The following is a 21,627-nucleotide window of genomic DNA, read 5'->3' as shown; positions in this document are numbered from 1 at the left end:
CAGTGGACATCTCTTTATGATGTTCCCGAGCTTGCCTTTGCAGCTCCAGCAACTGAGACATGACTGAGTCCAGAGGCTTGACATCTGACTTGCACTCAGCAAATTTCTGGCCTCCAGCAGTACTCCGAGTGTCGAACAATTGGGAAGTCTCTGCCTCCACCTGCTGTGGATCAGAAAGTGTGATGTGCTCACCAGATTGTGTTCCCGAGGCTACTTTAAAGCTAGGCCCCACTGATATATGTGTGTCTCTGCGCTGGTGGAGGGTGTGGGTGAGCGCTTGGATGGGACTTTGGGAAGGATGCCTTCAGATTCCTCTTCAGAGGTTTCTTCCCTGATTGGAGGCCCTGGGTTGTGACTCCATTGGCTGTTTGGCAGATGTGCCTGTGGAAACAAGGAGAGATAATTAGAGTATGGCAGGGGACTGAGGAACAGGACACATCACTCATGGCTTTGTTGTCTGATGGATGTTGCACTGCTGAATCCTCATTTGGTAGAACACCACAGACCTCATCGTCAGCACAGGACCAGTCCAGATCCTCGCTGGCCAGCTGGATGGCTCTGTTTTCAAAATCCGTGAGGACTTTGATTTCAGGCATTTCTCCAGTGGTCTGCGACCTCTCCCTCTTGTTGTGTGCCAGCTTGTCCTGCATGAATAGGGATGGAGAGAGTGTTAGCAGGACATCTGCCAAACCAAATGATAAGTATGCCTGAAATGTGTGGGTGGTGGGTGGTGCCATGGAAGGTGTGTGTGAGAGAGTGAATGGTGATGCCCCTTGAACTGGCAGTGACTGAGAGCCCTGGCGACGTGTGGTGGGTTTGTGAGTTGAGAGTGATGAGGGCATTGGTGCTGACTGGCATTGGATCGGTGATGTTGCTGCCCATCCAGCAGCCAGAATGGGGTTAGAGACCATCACTGTGAGCCTCCACCGTGTCCAAAAGACGCTCGAAGGACGTATCATTGAACCTGGGGGCTGCAGTCTTTTTGTCTTTCCAGGCCATGTCTTCCATGCAGCAGTCCTGGGCTGGAAGCACTGAGAGGTGCGCGCAAGGCTGTACTTTAAATATGATGCCTGGCATGATGAAGCAGCGAGATGATGGCGTGGTGGGCGAATGAGAGCCTGCCCGCCTTGGAATAGCATGTTTCCCGGGAATGCATAATTACTGCAGTGGGTTTGGGACGATATAGCGTGAGAAGCCGCCATTGCGGCTGGCGGGTAAAATGTCGGTTTTCCTGCCCACTTCCGCACTTAGTGCAAATCCAGGACGATTCCGCCCTAACTGCTGCCAGTGATATTTGTTGCTGTACTCTGTGGTGCTATTTGTTTGCACCTTATGGACAGCTGAGTTCCTGGAACTGTATTGTCAGGTACTGTATGGTCATTAAAACCGTTAGACGAATTGCAATACAGCTGGATGAGCTGAACGGTTTATTTAACAAAAGTACATAACATTCTAAAAGTGCATAATGAAATCAGGCAGAAGAAGGTCTTCTGGGACTCCGCCCCACTCAAATGAGGCTAGTACATTCCACTGGTAGTGGCTGTCTGCTGATCTTTCAATCTTCTGCCCTACATCAAGTGAGCCTGGCTGGGCAGTGTGCTGGGATTCTCTGGGAAATTGCATTCCTTCACTTCATGATAAGCCCTCGAAGACCTCTGCTTACTGAGAGCAGGTGATAAATGGGTTATTTGCCTAGAGTGGACGGCAAAATGTGGAGGGAACAGGTAATTAATCCTGGAGGGTATCTCTTACATCGGTACAGAAATAGGCCAGTCAGCCCTTTAAACTAGCTTTGCTCTTCAGGTAGACCCACACCTCTTAGCCCGCTGTTGATCCATATTTCATACCTAACAAAAAGATATTGATTGCAGCCTTCAAGATTTAATTACCATCCAAAGATGGCTTGACCTCACCTTTTGGAGCTGCAGAGTTTGGGTTGCTCTATATTTGAAGAGGTCCTTCTCAGGTCTCCTGTGCAGTGTTGGAATGGGATGTTATGACTTTCTGTTCATCGCAGGGATGGGCATTATTGATGCACCCCTACAAGACTGGCAGCCCACCCTGAGTACCTCAGTGACTTCATGGCCAGCCTATTGTACTGGACCTCCAGTTTTTTGGAGCCAACGTAGTATAAGGCTTAACTCCAAACTTGGGAGTTATTCTACATTTTGTTGCATGGCTTCTAAGACCAAATGATTGAATTTTTATAGCATTCTAGGCCGTCCCTCAAAAATATCCCAAATTGCTTTACATTTGCAATTCGTTATTTTGAAGAAATATAATTGTTCTAATTGTTGGCGAACATGTGCATAGTAAGATCCCAGAGGCAGGAACCTGAAATGAGTTTGTTCTAATATTTAAAACAACTTTTGTCCTTGATCATCACTGCCATCTTTTTCTTTGTTCGAGAAACAACGGTGAGTATGCAATAAGCAATCCTAACTTTCTCCATAGTTTTAAGCGTGGTAGCAGTCATCTAAATACAGGGAAATGCGAACTAAAATTATTTAACCAAACAAATTCATTTTGCTTCTTACCTAATTATGAGCTCAGGCTTATAACTGTTAACAGTCTATTGAGAAGATCCCAGGACCATGGACTCTGAGATGATAAATGGCTTTACTCATGATCTCTGCTTTACATTCCTCTGTTATTTAATGGACTTTATGCCTGTAGGGTGAAGGTGGCTTGAAACCATGTTTAGTGACTTGCTGAGCATTTCTGACAGTTCTAAAAATGAGCAAGCTTCTTTTGTGAATAACTATATGAGCAGAAAATCAAGTCATTCGAACTAAAACAAAAATTGCTAGAAAAACTCAGCTGGTCTGACAGCATCTGTGGAGAGAAAGACAGGGTTAACGTTTCGAGTCTGTATGACTCTTGCGATTTTTTAAAATATTCATTCATGGGATGTGAGTATCACTGGCTAGGCCAGCATTTATTTCCCATCCCTAAGTGCCCTTGTTCAGAGGGCGTTTTAAGAGTCAAGCACATTGCTGTGGGTCTGAAGTCACATGTAGGCCAGACCAGGTAAGGACAGCAGATTTTCTTCCCTAAAGGATATTAGTGAGCCAGATGGGTTTTTATGACAATCATTTCTTTTAATTCCAGATAGTTATTGAATTCAAATTCCACTAGCTGCCGTGATGAGATTCACACCCTGGTCCCCAGAGCATTAGTCTGGTTCTCTAGATTACCATGCCAGTGACAATACCACTATGCCACTGCCTCCCCTATTGGCTGTTTTCATGTTACATTAAGCACTAGACAGCGTTTATATACATTTAATGAACAAAAATAATTAAGTATTACAGGTTCCAAATACTTGGCAGAGTCATCCTAGAGCACTGTTAAGTATTGCTGTTGCTGCTGTTGTTCTATCACTGAATATCCTATGCATAAGAGAAAGAAATCCTAAGGTACACATCTACCAAAATGTTAACACATAATGAGCTACATCCTCCTGCAATATTATTATATTCATTGCATATGATTCCCATTATTCCCATTAAGAATATGGCCTCAATTTGAGAACATGTTCAGTCTTGCAAATTCATTTGTGCTCTGCATCTCCGGTTCACATGTCTGATGCACTTTGTGAAACAGGTCAACTGAAGACCCTGACTGTGTCAACTTGCAATTCAGGTAAAATCAGAGTGCAGAATACCAAAAGAAAAGCTTGATAAGATTTGTGTGAGCAGTTTGACAGGAACCAAAGTAACTGGAATTGCATTAGAAATGTATTTTATTCCTAAAATCCATGCCTTTTATACTCAGAAACTTGTTATATTTAACATATTTGGACATTTTCACACAAAACATATCAGCGTCCCTACATGCTTCAATAAAAATTGATAGCATATAAACTACTTCACTTGGTGTATATGTTCCATACGAGCCTCCTCCCACCTTATATTTTAAATTGATTCCTGTAATTCACAATCGCACAATGGGCCTGTGCTTGGTTAGCTGTGATAAACAAGTGGGCGAAGACATTCGATTGTGTCAACCATGATACAATTGCAGCAGTGAGGACACTGAGTCACCTTCGTTGGTGGTATTGTATGTTTGATATATCTCAGAGAAATGCAGTGATGACACTAGTTTCAAAATGTATAACAGGTTTATTTACAGGAGCTTTTAATTATCTCAGCAATTACAAAATGTCTGCATACTCATACTTATCTCAGCTGTAGTTTCTAATAGCTTCTGTGGTGTCTGATAACATTGCTCTGAGTCATCACCCAAGCTTAACCAATCAACCACAGTGAGATTGATCAGTTACCAGATTTGCATCAAAAACAGAACAATTGAGCAATAGCTTTTCCCCCTTGTAAAACTAAAGATCTCATTTTAAATTAAAACATCCTAAACAACAAATATATATACATTAAGTCATTTCTTAAAGTTCAGCTTATCAGTTTTCTCTAAATACAGAAATTGTCTTGAAGATATGAAAGTCTACACCTTGATCAATGAATTTGAGGTTGTAGTTTTGCATGATCAACTTGATGAGACAGATGATCAACATCACTGTTGTTCATCAGAAAAAGAAATGTATCCTCATAATCACTGTCCTTGAAGTACCCTGGTCTGCTTGCCATCAAGAATCTTGTGTGCCACTATGTTGTCATCAAACAGATAGGCATTGATACTGAGCAACCCTATGAACTGCTTTGGTCTTGATAGAGATGCTGCCAGTTTGTGATTGCAATTTGGCCGTTTGATGCGAACCCAATCTCTAACTTCAAATCGTGGACCCTTGCGCATGTTTGCTTGTTGGAGTACGCTTTTGCTTTACCTTGTTGCTTTGCGATTCCTTCTGCTTTCACACAATGATACCGTTTGCTTGTTGTCAGCTCAACTCCTGTGACAGTATGGCATGGATTGCAAATGGCAACTGTCTCAAATTTTGCAAAACTGACAAAATTGATGTGTCGGCACGAGGAGAATGATGTACTCCTAAATCTCTTCAAATCCGGTAAATAAGGAACGATGCTGGTGGGCATTGTCTGCATCATCGATCACATTAATGTGTGCTCCATTGGGGTCTTCATGCTTGAATCCAAGCCTGTCAAAAAAGTTTAACCTCCAGAAGGCTTCTGCCTTCAGCAACATTGAAAGTGAACCTGTCTAGGGTGATGTTTTTGTAGTGCACTGGAACTGTGATCATTCCCAAAACTGGAATAATTGAGTCATCATAAGCTTGAAGAATGTCTGTGCAGGAATGAGAGAAAATTGAGAAAAATACTGTTGGGAGAGATTGTCTCTCAAAATAGATACTTATGCGCCAACATCAATGAGAAGTGACATTGAGATGCCCGCTGAGAATTTCTTTAAATGACCTGGTGCTTTAACATTCGTGATGGCATGCACATGTCATATTACACTCTCAGGAAGAGACTCCCCCATGTGTTGAACCAATGAAGTCCTCTCCTTTGATGACCTGCACATCTCTGCAAAATGGTTCCATCTTAAGCATGAGTTACACTTTATCTCTCAAGCTGGGCATGGTATAGTGAATCAGTGAGCATTTCTACAATCTAGGCACTGTTTTGAAGCTATCTGACAGTGATGGGGCACATGTTGATGAGACCGCTGAAGACTCCTTGTCCGTACCTCGTGCATGTAGCTGGTTGGGCAAGCTGTGTCTCCAACCTTGAGACTGAGGGTGTATTTTTACCTCCAAAATTCAAAATAGTAGATTTGAATTAGACTGCCAAGGTCATAGCTTTTTCCAAGGGTTAAACTATCATCCTCCATGAGGAGACATTCTTCCTGAATTGCAGTCTTTTCTGCTAATTGGTCACTAGTTAGTTCGTTGGTTAGGGTATCCAATTTACATTTGAAAGCAAATTGCTGCAACACTGCCACATATAGCGTAATGGGTTCATCATTTCCCTGACATCTCTGCTGGAATGTATGTCATTCGATCATCACACTTTTCTTTGGCCCAAAGTATTTTTCGAGAGCACTTACTGCCATATCAAACGTAGACATGTCTTCTGTGAGCTATCAAATGTTCGCTGGCCTTCTGCACTGAGACAATGTATGAGCATCATTGTTGTGTGGTTCGCTGCTACATCTGGAATGTCCATCCCAGCAGCAAGCAATAGGTCTTGAGCCCCGAAATTCATTGAACCCATGAGATGGCTGGACCTCCCGGTGAAAAACTTTTCTCTACCATCCTCATTGACAAATTTTGTTGTATATTTTATATATTTGATTTGCCTCAAAGAAATGCAGAGATGATATTTGTTTCTAAATGTTGCTAACACTATATCTTATAGAACTATATTTTCTTTTAAAATTTGGAAGGACATTACATTATTCAAACACTTGGGAACTAACCTAGGTTTTTTTAAAAAAGGTCATAAGTTCACCCTGGATTGTGAGCAAGCATTGCCTGTTCCAAGAAGTCACATGGCTTCAGCTAAATGACCAGCATGGAACTTGAGGAGGAGAGCTATTTGCTTATTTGAACTGTAATTACTTTAATGGCAGGGAAAAAAAACTGTTTTAAAGACAAAGGTTCTGGTGATTTACTGGAAATCAAGTGATGAAGATGAGTTTTATATTTTGAACTTTTTAAAAACTCATTTGAGAATTAACCAAGAAGCAGAAAGCCGCTCAACTCACGCTCTCCTTGCCTTGCCTGGGATACAGTGCGGTTATCAGTATCCAGCTGGGAATCCTCATCTCAGTGAAACTTGTCTGTATTTGGAAACCAAGAAGCTGAGACGAGAGGGGGATCCTAAGGATTGATCCTGCTCTATTCTCCTCCATGCCAAACCTCCATTGATGAGAACCTCCAGACATCTACTGAGACTAGTGACCCATCATCACACAAGAGAGCATCAGACTGACAGTGTAAAAATCCTGTGAACTTATTCTTTTCATAGTTTTTCTTTAATCCCTGCAGAGACCCTATTTGTTTGTTATTTGTTAGTGTGTGTGTGTCTGTGTGTATGTGTCTGTCTGTGTGCGCGTGTGTGTGTGTTTGTATGTGTGCACACACGCGCTGGGGTATTTTAAAATTAATGAATAGTTACACTTCTACATCACAAATTGTATGTTAACCAATTCTTGCAACTTGTTTTAAAAAAGAAATTTTATTTTATAATAAATCAATTATTATGAGTTTATTGAAAGAAGCCTAGTCAAAGTATCTTTTCTTCTGGGTCTAACAGTAGCAGAGTAAACAATTGACCATTTTTGTGACTGAAGTAAACATTTACACTAATGGTATGATCTGTGGAGTAATGGGGCTAGATTAACTGCGCACTCCTCTCATCCCAGTTGTAATATAGATTGGGGGCTCTTGTGGGATACTTGAAATGTGGACAACAGGTGATTGGACACAGAATGATAATAATTAGTAAAGGATAAAAGGACAGATACCAAGTTTTTTATACATTAGTAAACCAAAATGACTTTGGAAATTTCGAAAGATGGAAGATTTATCCCTTACTGGTTTACAAAAGGTAAACAAAGTCAGGCCAATGGAATTGGTGGATGAGTTGAAGTTTGAATTAACCATAAGGGCAAGGAAAGTGGACATAGTTGAGGTAATAGTGCAGCATTAGAATTTTGGAAGGGATAAAGGAGAGACCACTTTCTCCAGGTGGTGAGTCAATTGAATTAGCTAGGATTCAATTGCAAATGAAGCTGCTTGAACACGAGAAAGAAGTGGACAAACTTAAACTTGAAAAAGAAAAGGAATGAGAAAATTTGAATTGGATAGAGAAAGCAAGATGAGAAAACTTGAATTAGTAAGAAAAGAAAGAGAAAGAGAAATGCAAGAAAAGGAAGAGCAAGGGAAATGGAAATGAAAAAGCTTGCACTTGACCTACAGAGAGAGAAGTTAGCAAGGGAGGAAAGAAAAAAGGAACAAGAAAGGGAATACCAGCATAAAAGGCTGGAATTTAAAAAAAGAGGCCTCAGGTGCTGGGGAAAGGTTTGATGATGAAAAAAATCACCCACAATCCAAAGCCCAGTGGGGAGATGTTTAAATACCCTTCCAAAGTTTGAGGAAAGGGATGTAGATGCATTCTTTATTTCATTTGAGAAGGTAGCTAAGCAAATGAAGTAGCCAAAAGAGATCTGGACGTTGCTCCTACAGAATAGGTTGGTGGGTAGAGCTCATGTGGTTTATACATCACCTTCAGAAGAGGTTTCTGTGGATTATGAAGCAATAAAACAGGCTGTTCTTAGTGCATAAGAGTTGGTGCCTGAGGGGTACAGGCAGCAATTTTGAACCGTAAGAAAACATGCTGGGCAGACCTAACTGAATTTGAGAGGGTAAAAAAAAGTAATTTTGACTATTGGATATAAGCATTAAAGGTAAATTCAATGTATGAAGATCTTAGGGAAATAATTCTCCTGGAAGAATTTAAAAGTTTACTTCCTCCAGTAGCTAGAACCCATGTTGAAGTCCAGAGGGTTGCAAGAACTCAACAGGCAGCAGAGATGGCTGATGATTATGAAGTGGTCCATAAATTCAAACTCTTTTTCTGTCATCCTCACAAATCTGAGAAGGATAGATGGTGGGAAGATGAAAGGAAGCCAAGTAGCCAAGGAAGAGAAGGGACAGCTGGAAATGCCTGGGGAACTTCTCCTCATACCAGAATGAAAGGCACTGAGGGTGGAAGTGATATTCGAAGGTCTAAATGTTTCCATTGTAACAAGGTTGGACACATTCATGCAGATTGCTGGAAATTGTGCTGGAAACCCATGGGACTTATTGGGGTGCGTAAAGGTGATTCATGAAAAGGAACGCTGACTGAAAATACAACAGTCAAGTTGTAGTGTTAACTATAGCTGTGAAATCGAGTGTGAACACTTTTGCGAGTTCAAGGAAGGTGAATATGATACATGAGAGCAGTAAAGAATTCTTATCAAGAGGAAAACTAATCCTTTATCCCTCAAATGAGACGGCTAAACCTATACTTATATTAAGAGATATGAGGGCCACTCAAATACTTTTGCTGGGGAAAGGCGTAACCTTTTTTCCAGAAAGCGCATTAAGAGCCAAAGTTTTTAGTAAATAGTATTGGTGGGGAGTATATGCCCGTACCTTTGTAATGGGTGCACTTGGAGTATGACCTAATCTCTGGGACAATGACAGTAGGGGTTGTCCAGAAGTTACCTGTAGACAGAGTTGACTTACTTCTGGGAAATGATTTAGTCGGAGTGAAGGTAGTAGCTTCTCCCATAATTACGGAAAGCCCAAGTGAGGATAAAGAGACAGAGCAGTTACAGGAAAAGGATCCAGGGATTTTCCCTTCGTGTGTGATGACCGAGCAATGGCTAAGCAAAGTCCATCACCGGAGGTCAAAGTGACACCACAGACAGATATTTGATTAGCTGAAACTTCTTTCTTTTTAAATTTAAAAATATAAAACAGTACAACAATAATTCAATGCACTTACATTTGGAAGAGAAAGAGATAGAAAGGAAAAGAGAAGTAGGAGGAAGAAGAAGAAAAAGGAAAGAGAAAAATAACTCTCCCCCACCCCCAAAAAATAAATAATAAGAAAATCAACAATAATAGGTCAGATATAAAACAAAAACAGAATTACCTGGAAAAACTCAGCAGGTCTGGCAGCATCGGCGGAGAAGAAAAGAGTTGACGTTTCGAGTCCTCATGACCCTTTGACAGAACTAGGTCAGATATAGTCACATAATCCACATAACCTAATTAGGGTCAGTTATATGAAAATAGAGAGCTTTAGTTCCTCAAAGTAATCGAAGAAAGGCTGCCAAGCTACATAAAATCCACCAGTGGAGCCTCTTATGGTGTACTTTATTTTCTCACATTTCAGATTCTGCATAAGATCACGTATCCAATTAATAAAAGAAGACGGGCAGACTGTTTCCAATTTAATAGAATAATACATCTAGCCACTATTGTTGAAAAGCCAAGTGCATCAGTCTGAATTTTTATAAGAGGGATGCCAAGCTGAAACTTTCTTTAAAGACTTGGATAATCTGAGAGATGTTTAGTAAATCTTTTCTAGTTGAGGTGCAACGAGCCAATCCAGGATTAAGTAAAATAGCACAATCAGCCCAAACTGAAGCTGAAGCTGAGGAAGTTCCAAAATATTATTATATAGAAAATGGGATACTAATGAGGAAGTGGAGACCTCCTTACAGACCTACAGATGAAGAGTTGACGGTTGTTCATCAGGTAATGGTACCACCCAAATATCATAATGAGATATTATGGAGTGCTGGACATCAAAGTCCTCAGTCTGTTTGAGAGTTGCACGTTGGAGCTGACGGAAGAGAACATGGACTATGCCTATGGTAACGGTGGGGTCAGTGGCGAACACCAGTGTGAGGATCCTGCACCACACCATCCCTCTCTCAACACTAATCTGAGTCCACTGTTCTGTGTTCAACATGGCTGCCAAGCACTAATAATCTCCACTTTCTGTCCGAGGTACATCTGCCGCATCTCCCTCAGGCAACCTTGATGTTGACCCCAGCACCAGGAGCATCTCAGATGAGGACCCTGAGGGCAGCACCATTGAAGACTCATCACAGCGCTCACCCACACCCTCCACCAACGCAGCAACAAACACCTCGGTAGGACCTAAATCTAGAGCAGCCTCGGGTTCACAATCTGGTGGTCACCGCACGGACACGTACCCGCAGCAGGAGGAGGCAGGTTCAGCCCAGCTCCCTGGCACTTGGAAGTCTGCTGGGGAAGAGGCATCTGTGAGGTCTGATTCAGATTATGAGCCTCTAGATTCGGCTTTCCAACTCACTGTGGAGAGCCAGCAGAAGGGGGGGGATCATCACACAGAGCTGTTGGAAGCCTTCAATGGCGTGGCATATGAGTCATAGGACTGCTTCTGCCTGCCCTCTGATGAACTGGTGCCCACGTGTGCAAGCATGGAGGTCTCCATGGGAAGGACGGCAAATGTCATGGAGACTCTGGTCCCGCAGAATGTGGAGATGCACTCAGAGCTGCACTCCATTGTTGTAGCCATGGGTGTGTTCCTGCAGTGGCAACATGAGGGGGAAACGGGGCACCTCAACATCCTTCCAGGTGCTCCTTCACCTCAAGGAGTCAAGCCGGGTTCCTCAAGCACCCAAAGGGAGGAAGAGCAGCAGCTGGACCCCCTTGGGTCATCCACTCAGGGATCTCAGAGGCTGCCCACTTCCTGAAAGTCCCCCTTGCCTGTAGACTCCCTCAACCACATCCTCTGTCACCACAGAGGGAGCAGCTGGCCCACAGGTGGACAGCCAAAGCAAGCCAAACTCAAGGCCTCGGCTCTCCAGAGGATGCACACCGAAGTCATCAGAAGCAACAGTGCCAACATTGCATAGGCTGTCTCCAACCCTGCTGCAGGGCCAGGGGAATGTACCTAGAGGAAGTGGTAGGCCTAAAAAAGTTAAGAAATTCTCATCACAAGTGGTAGCATGGGTGAACACACTTTGTCACTTTATAATCTGAAAAATGTGTAATGTTTATTGACAGGCTTCACGAGTCCTCCTCCTGCATCCCACCCCACCACCCACTAGCAGTTCAGTTGCACGCAGCTGGATCATGAGTGATTTTGGAGGAAGAAGTGTGTGTGTGGCAGGGGCTTTCGGAGCCCTCTGCGAGCACTCTCCCATGCATGAGGAGCTTTCATTCATCATACTCATCTCACTGTCTGGAGCATTTTCAATGCTGCCTGCTGGGGTTCACTTTCAGCTGTCCATCTGAGTTGACCTGCATCTCCACCCACCCACTGATCACACTCCCAGGCAGCACCTGTTCCCGTCCAACATGAGGCTGCGTTCACTTTCGATTTGAAAAACATGGTCGTAGTCAAGTTTTCCGTAAGCTCCCCCATCCTTTCCCCTCCCCTAGTCACCCATGTCTTTTGCCCCATCACTGTTGATGCTCCAGCATCACCTTTGACCTCCTCACGATCACCTACTGACCCAAATCCTTCTCATTCCAGGATATCCAGGCGAACGTGCACATTATCTACCTCCTGGAGAACCCCACCCCCCTCCATGTTGACCTCACTGACCTTCTTCTTCCCACCCCCAGGGTCTGTGTCTGCCGTTGTGTCCCCACCAACCACCCTAGCTGCCCCTTCTACCTTACCAACGCACGCTCACCCTTCCACCCTACTAGTTCCCTCTGGCCCCTCTCATGCTCACCATTCCCTCCTACCATGCACACTCTTGAGTCGCTCAGCAGGAGGCAGTCATTGACTCCACAGACCCCTCCCTTGCATGTTCACCTGGATATCAGCCCCCAACCTCCCTACTCCCCCTCCATCCTTACTCCCTCCTCTACCTTTATTCCCTTTTCCCCTAGACACCTCCCCCCTCTCTGAACTCCCTCCTTCCCTGGACACTTTCCCGCTTCCAAACTCCCTCACTTACCTTCCGTCCCCCTTGCACCTACCAATCCACTTGCACCATTCTCCCCCATTACCCCCTCCTCCCTCCATACTCCCTCCTCCACCTGGACACCTACATCCCCCGCCTCCCAACCTCACGCCCCAACCCCCCAGCTCCCCTCCCCGGTACCTTCCTCTCTTCCCACTTCACCGATCATCTGCATCAGCCCATGGTGAAGTCTGGGATGCTTCAAAACAGGCCTGAAGCATCAGCAGAAACTATGGAAGATGGTGCAAGCCTATGGTCAAGACCATGATGTTCCAAAGCAATCCCAAAGCATCAATGGAGGCCTCCCGCCTTCCGAGAGCTGCTACGTGGTGGAGCCTTGTCCATGAGAATCCATCCAGCATCTGATGCACGTGTTCTTCCAGGTTCCTGTAGCTGTAGGACTCCAGCATCTTCTGCTTCTTGGATATCCGTGATCTGAGCAAGGGTGAATCTCAACTTCTGTACTGCTTGTCTAGTTTGTTCTGGGCCGACAAGTTTTCCCACTGGTGTAACGATAAATTGGGCATGAGCAGATGATTCCGTCTGACCTTCCTGTTCACCCCATTAGCGGAATGCAAACCGTGTTCACACTGGCCTCCAGTGGGATTCACGTTCTTGCATTGTGGACATCGTCGGATGATCCTGCTGTGATTCCACATCGGCGTGAAACCGATTTCTGCCCCTCACACTGAGTCCAGAGAAACAAGCTCAACTGTAGGCAGAAATTCAATATATGTTAGAAAATCACATTATTGAATCTAATCAAAGAAGTTGGAGTTCCCTACTAGTTGCAGTAACAAAAACAGATTCCTAGCCAATCCCTTGTTTAGAAGATTGTATTGACAGGGTTGACAATGCCACGTTCCTTACTAAGCTATATTTATTGAAAGGATTCTGGCAAGTATCTTTAACATCATTAACTAAGGAAATATCGGCTTTTGTCACATTGAATGAGCTATACCAAGGCCGAGTGATGCCATTTGTGCTAAAAGTGCTCCCACTACTTTCCAAAAGCTAATGAATCAAGTTGTAGCCAGTGTTCCTAACTACGTAGATTAATTGGATGATGTACTGTTTTGCAGCAATACTTGGAAAGATCATTTAAAACAATTGAAGCCCTATTTAAACAATTACAGTGGTAGATCTAGTCATAAACCTTGCCAAGAATGAGTTCGCAAAGGCACAAGTAACTTACCTAGGGCTTATTGTAGGGCCCGGTCAAGTGTTACCGAGAACAGCGAAGGCACAGGCTTTGATGGAATTCCCTGTCCCTAAAACTAAACGGGAAATCATGAGATTTTTAGCAATGTGCAGCTTCTGTTGTAAGTTTGTGCCAAACTTCAGCACAGTAGCAGCTCCACTAACAGATTTTAACAAAAGTAAACAAAGGTAGTATGGTCAATAGAGCTCCAGGCAGCTTTTGAGAAGGTGATCCTAACTAATTAACCAATGTTAGCCAGCCATAATTTCACTAAACCCTTCAAGGTGGCAATCGATACGAGTGACTTGGATGCGGGTACAGTCTTATTGCAAGAAGATGAATTGGGCATAGGGAAGCCAGTGGGGTGCTTTAAAAAAATTAAATCAGCATCAAAAGAGATACTCTACAGTAGAAAAGGAAACCTGAGATTGTTACTGGCTCTTAAACATTTTGAGGTATATATCCATCATAACTGTAAAGAAACAAAAGTGAATACTGAACATAATTCCTTCGCCTTTGTAGAAAAATGTAAGGCTCAGAATGACAGACCTTGCTAATACAGCCTTATTACTTAAAGATTGTTCATATTGCTGGGAAGGATATAATTGCTGATGCATTATCAAAAATGTGACTTTTGTAGAATTATCTGGAAATAAAAAAATAAGAGAAAACTGTACATATTCTGTATAAGGGATGAATAACTGAGTGCATGTTTGAATTTTGTTTTATATATTGTATATATCTTTTCCTGTACACTTTGTAATGAAACTTAAGACCATAAGACATAGGAGCAGAAATTAGGCCATTCAATCATGGCTGATAAGTTTCTTAACCCCATTCTCCCGCCTTCTCCCCATAACCTTTGATCCCCTTACCAATCAAGAACCTATCTATTTCGGTCTTAAATACATTCAATGACCTGGCTTCCACAGCCTTCTGTGGCAATGAATTCCATAGATTCACCACTCTCTGGCTAAAGAAGTTTCTCCTCATCTCTGTTCTAAAAGGTCTTCCCTTTACTCTGAGGCTGTGTCCTCAGGTCCTAGTCTCTCCTACTAATGGAAACATCTCCCCGACGTCCACTCTATCCAGGCCTTTCAGTATTCTGTAAGTTTCAATCAGATCCCCCCTCATCCTTCTAAAGATCCTTCTAAACACATTTGGAAATGTTGTTTCATTTCTTAATGGGCAGAGGCACATTAGAACCATATCTTCAAGAACAATATTTTCTTCTAAAATTTGGAAGGACATTGCATTTTGGACACTTGTTGGGAACTGACCTGGATTTTTTTCATAAATTCACTTTGGACTGTGAGCAAGCATTGCCTTTTCCAAGAAATCACATGATTTCAGCTAAATGATCAGTTTGGAACTTGAGGAGAAGAGCTACTTGCTTATTTAAAATGTAATTGCTTTAATGGCTAGAAAAAAATACTGTTTTTAAGGAAAAGACCCTAGTGATTTACTGGAAACCACCTGACAAAGATTATTTTTATATTTTGAACTTTTATTTTCGAACTCAGTTGGGAATAATCGAAGAGTATAGTGGCCCAACTCGCAACTCTCTTTGCCTCACCTGAAATACAGTGTGCTTATCAGTATCCAGGTAGGAATCCTCATGTCAGTGAAGCTTTCTGTATTTGGAAACCTGAGAGGCTGAGATGAGAGATCCCAAGTATTGATCAGCTCTATTTTCCTCCACGAAACTCCATTGGTGAGAACGTCCAGACAGGGACTAGCGATCCGTCTTCACACGAGGGAGCACCAGATCCATAGCATCGAAACCCTGTGACCTTTATCCTATTCATAAAGTTTTTCTTTGCAGAGGTCCTATTTGTTTGTCCTGTGTTTGTGTGTGTGTGATATTTTAAAAGCGATAGACTGCACGCAAACTGGGGTATTTTAAAAGGGATAGATGGTTACACTTCCAGATTACAAATTGTGTTAACCAGTTCTTGCAAAATGTTTTAAAAAATAAGTTTTGTTTTATAATAAATCAATCATTTTGAGTTTATTGAAAGAAGCCTGGCTAAAGTCTCTTTTATTCCGGGTCTAATAGTAGCAAAGGTAAACATTTGGCCATTTTGATGAATGAGTTAAACATTTACACTAATGGTGCAACCTGTGGAGTGGTGGGGCTAGATAAATGCACACTCCTCCCATCCCGGTCATAAAAATGTGTAACAGGTTTACTGATAAGAGTTCTAAGATATCTCTGCAATCGCAACATGTCTGCACTCATGCTTATCCCAGCTCTAGTTTCTAGTAGCTTCTATGGTGTCTGTTTACTTTGATCTTGAGCAATCACTCAGACTTAACCAATCAAGCACAGTGAGCATAGGTCAGTTACCAGACTCACATAATCGAGCACAGGACAATTGAACACTACAATTGGGCTTCATTAATTTGTGGCTGCTGAGCTATGAGTGCTGAATGGGTGGTTCAAGGCAGCACACTGGTCTTGGAAGATTGCAGGAGGATACTCAGGGCCCAAACAAAAGGAATGAAGACCATTTTCTTTCAGTGTGGTCTACAATGGTTCTTTTCAGGACTACTGAGTTCAGTCACTTCTTACCAGGGACCAGTGAGTGGGTAAACGACATGAACGTTGCATCGGCATCCCACATTGAGCATAGTACCTCGATCTAATTATGGCTGCCATTTGTTCTGGTTGGGAATGCTGGACATTTGTTTCGATACGCACTAACAAATCAAGTTGGGGGTGCAGACAGGGAACAGGGTTTTGTTTCCAGTTTTAACTTGCCTAATGGCTCATTTACCTTGAAAATTGGGATAGTAGGCATATGAAAATTGGCCTTGGTAGCTGCAATTGGCATCAAATGTCTCAAATTCACCAAACGTAATTTAGAAGGGAGACACTAGGTTACAGCAAACTCCATGACAAAACTTACTGCAGAATATACTATGATATTGAGAGAGAAAATGGAATATCATACATAGCTGACAAGATCTGATATCCCCGTGCTAGCATTGTGGATGAGTTAGATGTGATGGACTAGTAACAACTGCAAATAAACCCAAACAATTTACTTGCTTGTGGCTCCAGAATGTACAGGAGTGTGTGACAGCCAGGAAACCATCCTCTTCTGGTGGCTGTCAAGGCAACCATTGCCCTTATATTCAATGTTCCTGGCACCTTTCAGTTTCCACTTAGTAGCATTGCCAGTATGTGGCAGTCTTCCAACTCAAAGTGTATCTGCTAAGATGCAGCTGTTTTGGTCGGAAGAACTGCCAAATGTATCATTTTCCCTATGGATCCGGACAGCGACATCATCATAAACAGTCCTATCGAATTCTCTGTGCTATTAATGACTAACATAGCAATTTACAACTGATCAAATGTTCCAAATTCATCAAAGTTCCATTTATTTATTCTATATCTTTTGGATGCTTCCTTAGGTACATACAAACATACCATAGCAATATGCAAGATGTGTGAAATATTTTGAGGCCCTTTGCAAAAATAAAGGAATAGAAATAGATTGGTGTCCAGTTTCAGGCATGAAGATGGCAATATGGATGCAACTGGTGAATGGTCGTTGAGTAGAAGGCTGTGGAGCTGCAAGGAGCAATATTACTCCTCTGGCTTCTCATCAACGTTTTAAAAATTATCATACTCACGTTTCTCGTTGAGGCCAATTACTTTTTAAAAAATTCATTCATGGGATGTGGGTTTCACTGGCTGGGCCAGCATTTATTGCCCATCTCTAATTGCCCTTGAGAAGGTGATGGTGAGCTGCCTTCTTGAACTGCTGCAGTCCATGTGGTGTAAGAAGCATCTATGCGATCAAAACCTAAATAGAGCAGCCCACCTCCCCACCCCTCTCCAGCTCACTCAGGACAGCCCAATTTCCCAGATGGGTACTGGAACAGATATTAGGCCCTTCATTAGCATATGCAAGGGGCCTAACATCTATTTTAGGTGTCTGCTCCAGATGTTTGAAAAATAGCTCAACCCAACAACAGGTCTTTCATGAATCCTTGTCTCATAGGATGTTGGTCTGCATGGTCTATATGCCCATTGAATGGTTACAATTAAGTAAAATGTCTAAGTCAATAAATTTACACAATGCATTCATTGTTCATGATTTTATGCAAATGACAATATGTTGGAATGAATGACTATCAGTTACTTTAAGAAAACGTTTTCTCAATAATGTCACAATAAACTACTTACTTCTTGCTTGAATTATCTGTGAGCTATGTTTTTGTGGGTCTGAATGGGAAGCAGTCACCCTTCAAGTTAATAATTCTCCACTTTCTCCTGGGTCAAATTCAACTTCTCTGCTGGGTTCTGGCCTCTACTCTAGCCTCCAACTATTCCAGTACCTGACTAACATTGTGGATGAAGTTCCTGGAAAGGGATTTTTCACTGTACACAGAACTAGCTGGTTCCCATCCTCCTGTGGATTCTGTTCCTGTGTTAGTAAATGATGTTTGCTTTGCTGCTATCTGCTTGCTTCCTGTGACCACTGGTCTTGCTTCACTTCTTCTTCTGAACTCCTCTATCACCCTTTGCTCAACTCCCTATGGTTGCTCCTCACACCATCTCCCTTGTCTACATTGATCCCATGGGTTTACTTCACACCCTCCTCTGCTCTACTGCATGTCACTGTTTTTGGTCCTTAAGTTTCAATGCCAAAGCTCCACTGTTGTTGTAACATTTCTGCTGGTGTGTACTGTTACCTGGGCTGTCCTGTAACCTATGCAGTATCCACTAAGCACCTCAGCTGAACTGCAGGATTAAGTTCTGCTGGCTCATTCTCTACTCTCTCCTCCTCCTTGACCCTCTGATTCCATTGGACAATCTCCAGCAGTACGCCCCTCTACTCTACCCCTCAAATGGCTGCTTGATTCACTTTCTCTCCACAACTGACTCCGAAACTGGATACTTGTTCATGAATGCATACAAGCTGACTCCATCCAAGAAGTATCTGCAGATCAACTCTATCACTAGTGCCAACTCAGCCACAACTCACAGCAACTGTGAGATGCACCTCTCCAACAAAACCTGGGCTATCATGATTTCTTTCATCACAGAGCAGCAGCTCTGAAGGGTAAGCAGCCATTTAAAGCAATTAAAGTTACTTAATTGAGTGACTCCCTTAACAAGCAGCTGAGTGAATATTCGGTTGTGATCAGGGTCAAAGATTATAAGGTGAATTATAAACAAAGACCAAATATATGAGGAATATTGTGGTTAGGATCATGGGAATGATGTCTCCAGCTTGTCAGGGTTGAATAATGGATTGTAATATTAGATATTATTCCTAGATATGTTTTATGTCTTGAGTCTATGAGTTCACTAGTTAAGTAAAGTCGAATTGCACTCCTTCATATACACTTGTTAGTTGATGCTCGCTGTCAATAACGGAGAGAGACCAATATAAGAAAAACTGTAATTGTTTATTGCAACAGAGGGTAGAGCACTAAATGCTTGCGTGTTCCCACAACCGCCTCCAGCTCTCGACTTACAATTAACTTGTAGTCCATGCTGTACATTGATTGGTCAGTACTGTCACATGGTTAGTCCACTTGCGTTCTCTTAAAGTTACATGGTACTCCACTTTACCACATCATGTACTTCAATTATCTCCAAAAGTCAAAGTATTTTTCAAAAACTTATCTTCTTGGAAGCTTCATTTCCTCAGAATAGTGAATAAATTGACTACCTTGGGATGAGGGAAAATTATCGCTGAAATATTGGAAGGGTTCGACGGGTGAAACCCTACATTGCTCCATACTTCTTTATGGTCTTATATCTCTCAGTACAGGCTTCCACTCTGATCTCTGGCCATTTCAATCACAAGACAGCAAGTAGAACAGAGAAAACCTGCAGCACAATGGACGTGGAGGCTAAATGTCTTGATGTGCCATTTCTTTAAAAAGGAAGAAGGCATGTGGGGAAATGAAAACATTGAGGGGTAGGAATCTTTGCAGGGTTTGCATGAGCAATACTGGTCATTCAGTCAATGTTAACTGCTTTTTAAAGCAGCATATGGAAATTTGAGACTGAGATGACAATTTTAGATTTTTTTATCTATGGTTATTTAGCATTTATTCAATTGTGTTTTAGCAGAAACCATTTTCAAAAGTGCAGTAATTAAAAGACAGCACTTAATTCATGATGATTGAATTGCTATAAAAATGACTACATTTGAAAGGTAAACTCTGTTTTCTCTTAAAGTTGCCCCTTGGTTTCCCCAGATTATACAGTGTTGCACTATGGATTGGAGAATGGTAAAGCCTGAAAGATGCTTTTTTGCTCTAAAAAGCATGTTAGATTCCCAGATTGGTGCAGTTCAGCCCACTAAGTGCTTTCAAACTTCATTGAGACTGCTGTACCACGGCTGTTACTGGCTCATTGACTATTATAGTATTAGTTCTGTGTGAAGGACTTGCTGATATTGGAATGGGACTGCAGTCATCAATATGGGACGGTACATTCTTGCAGACCTTCAGGACCCCACTGTCAGGCTCAAATGATGTCAGAAGCTTGCACTGTGTGGGGAACAGTCACTGGCTATTATTTTCCCAGAGCTGACCAATTAATGGCCAGAGGGCAGGCTCACCATCCAATTAAGGATGGTGGACAGGCTCTCAAAGTGGAGGGTCAATAGGAGGCACTGCTGCTCAGAAGGAGCAGCAGGACGCCATTGCGGGTAAATGGCATCGAGGCTAAGTCAGAGGTTCCCTCTCTCCAACTTTTTAAAATGTGAAATAATAAAAGCCCTCAGTAGACGGGTTCCTTGGGGTGGTCTGCGTCAGCAGCTGATGCCAAGCTGCAGTCCTGGCTTTCCTGTCTGCTACCGGGAGGCCGCATCCAGGCAGCTGAACTATCACCTGACACCTTCGGGAACCTGGAAGCCAAACGGAAAATTTCAGTTGGCTCAGATAATAGGCCTTAGTAGACCATTAATTGGTTGAATTGGCTACCCGTCATTGGTGGGCAGGTAGCCCTACTGCCTCCTGCGACCCCCACGCCGCCCCTCGGAAGATGGCCTGGGCTTGGGATGGTGTTGGAAAGCCAGCACGCTGGTCAGCGGTGTGAATTTTCGCATTCACCTGCCTCCATGTCCACCCTCAGCAGGCCCTAAAAATTTAGCCCATGGGTTAATTGGTAGGGATGGAATTCTAAGCGGTTTCAGCGCATGGAAACCACAACAGTTTAAGTCTTGGACATCAAAGACTTTCATTGTGTTGTTCTGTCCTTTTCATTATGAACAGAAATATTATCCAGTATCCATAGGGGTCAGTAAATTTCTGGGCTGGAGTGTAATAGTTTTCTAGTGTGCTGATAGTGGCAGAGAGTTATGGACCCCTGCTCTACTAGGATGCTAACCCTCTTTGAGAAGCATTTAAATCCTGGCACTTTTGGGGGCAGGTGTATAATATGCCCAGCCATCTGGGCCATGTAAATGTTGTAATTATGTCATCAGCCGCATTTTCTTTATTGACATTTTAGCAATGCTAGGGCCATGCAGTCGGGGGAGGGGTGGGCAGTTGGTGTTTATAAATTCAATAGCCAGTCTTTGCTATATCATAGACAGCAAAGGAATTGATTGCATTGCCAAAACTGGCAGAAGAAGCAAGCTGAGGTTTTGAGTAAAATTTACTTCTGCCTCTGCTTCTCTCCAGCACACATAGGGAACCACATCTGTTGAGCTGGAAGCAGCACTGGCACCCGGCCAAAACATTTCCATGACTCTGAGATTTTGGACGGGGTTAGGTTAGGGTAAGAGTTAGGGCAGAAGTTCTGTATCCCATGTCTGTTCTCTCAAAGAGTCTCTAGGAATCAGGGGCCATGACACGGATGTAAGAGCCTTCATGTAGCTTCTAGACACTCCTTGCCCCAATGAGCACAGTTCAGCTTATTGTTTTGCTCATTATCCAAACCACATTTTAATGCTGCATCTTCCTCAACTGTCACTGCTGCATAAAAGGCTCTTCAAAACCACATTAAGGTAATAAGGGTATAAACAATATAGAGTAAAAGAATGAGCACG

This window comes from Carcharodon carcharias, chromosome 21 (assembly GCF_017639515.1).
Source record: "Carcharodon carcharias isolate sCarCar2 chromosome 21, sCarCar2.pri, whole genome shotgun sequence".
NCBI classification, from domain to species: Eukaryota; Metazoa; Chordata; class Chondrichthyes; order Lamniformes; family Lamnidae; genus Carcharodon; species Carcharodon carcharias.
Note: the sequence above shows the minus strand (reverse complement) of the source record.